At 41.0% G+C, this 1,711-nt stretch overlaps 1 non-coding gene across 1 annotated transcript; it reads left to right on the top strand.

Moving 5' to 3' along the window:
- Positions 1-1,210: 1,210 nt before the first annotated feature.
- Positions 1,211-1,317, top strand: LOC121216462 (small nucleolar RNA R71). Its single transcript, XR_005912644.1, has one exon. It is a non-coding gene; the product is annotated as a small nucleolar RNA R71 (small nucleolar RNA).
- Positions 1,318-1,711: the final 394 nt, after the last annotated feature.

The following is a 1,711-nucleotide window of genomic DNA, read 5'->3' as shown; positions in this document are numbered from 1 at the left end:
AGGATTACTGTTTCAAATCTCCAAGTCTTCCTTTTTTTGATAGGATATCCTTCATGAATTTGACGTAGTTTGGCATTTGTTCAAGTGCTTCAACCAATGAAATGTTGATATGAATTTGCTTGAGTACGTCTAAGACCTTCTTGAACTGGAGTACCTGCTTGTACTTCTGAAATCTTTGAGGGTAGGGTGGTGGAGGCTTCTTTATTGGAACTAGTTGATTCGTCTTCTGTGGCGATTTTGCGTCTAACGAAGTTATTAGTTTATCAAAATTAGCTGGTTCAGAAGCTACCTTATCAGTTTTTTCAGATTCAGGTTCTAGTGAAACTGGATTTTCAACACCCGGTTGAACCTCCATTGAGTTCTGAGCCTCAGTTGGCTCCTCTTCAACTTCGATGATGTTGGGCTCTAATGTCTTTCCACATTTCAATGTCAATGCTTTACAATGCTCATTCCCTGGATTCCTTGGATTCTCTGTATCACTAGGTAAAGCACCTTGTGGTCGGTTTCTGAGTTCAGTTGCAAGCTGACCCATTTGGTTTTCCAGGTTTTTCAATGTTGCTGCTTGGCTTTGGATTAAGGCATCATTCTTGGCTATGTATGCCTTCAACAAGTTTTCTAAGCCATTGGATGGTTCAACTTGAGGTTGTTTCTAAACTTGTTGGATAAAAATAGGTGGCTAGGTCAGTCTAGGTTGGGCGTATGTGTTACTAGGTCCAGCCCCTTGGTTACTCTAGGAGAAATTAGGGTGCTTTTGCCACGATGGGTTATAGGAATTGGATTGTAGTCCTTGCCTTCCTCGGTTTTGGTTCTGTTTAACCATTTAATAAACGGATTCTGGGTTTGATGGACATTCTTCGAACAGATGACTTTCCCCACAATAGGCACATGCTACATTTTCAAATTGATTTGGTGGCTGTGCTGCAAAACTATTTAACTCATTAGTGGTGAAATTTTTAAGCATTGAAGAAATCAAGGATACCTAATATGTGAGTAAAGTGAGAGTGTCTACTTCATGTATTATAGTGGCTCATCTTCCTAACACTACTCGATTGGTTGACCATTGATAATTGTTACTGGTAATCCTCTCGATGATTTCCTAAGCCTCATTGTGCGACTTAGAAAGGAGAACACCGTTAGCAGAAGCGTCCACTACCATCGTCGTGTGAGTATTAAGACCATTATAAAATGTCTCAAGTTGGATGCATGTAAGATTTTGGGATGAGGGCACTTCCGTAATAATTCTTTGTACCTTTCCTATGCCTCATACAAGGACTCATCATCCATTTGTTGGAAAGCAGTGATCTCATTCCTCAACTTAGCATTCTTGCTAGGCGAAAAATACTTCATGAGGAATCTTTCTGCTAACTCTTGCCATGTGAAAATTGAATTTGGTGGCAATGACTTCAACCAGGCTCGAGCTCTGTCCTTTAGCAAATATGGGAACAACTTCAATCGTAGTGCATCTTAAGGTGCTCCGGCTAACTTGAAGGAATCGCTCACCTCCATGAACAGTCCTAAGTACAGGTGAGGATCTTCGGTAGACATTCCACTGAATTGGCCCACTATCTGAAGCATCTGGAACATGACTGGCTTCAGTTCGAACTATTGTGCCTCGATTTTGGGTCTCCTAATACCAGGACTAAGATCATGAAACACTGGCTTGGCATACTGTCTTAGAGCTCTATCCCTATCATCAACAATAAGGATAGTA

This window comes from Gossypium hirsutum, chromosome D04, assembly GCF_007990345.1.
Source record: "Gossypium hirsutum isolate 1008001.06 chromosome D04, Gossypium_hirsutum_v2.1, whole genome shotgun sequence".
NCBI lineage: Eukaryota > Viridiplantae > Streptophyta > Magnoliopsida > Malvales > Malvaceae > Gossypium > Gossypium hirsutum.
The sequence above is the reverse complement of the archived record's forward strand: the minus strand, read 5'-3'. Positions and strand labels throughout refer to the sequence as shown.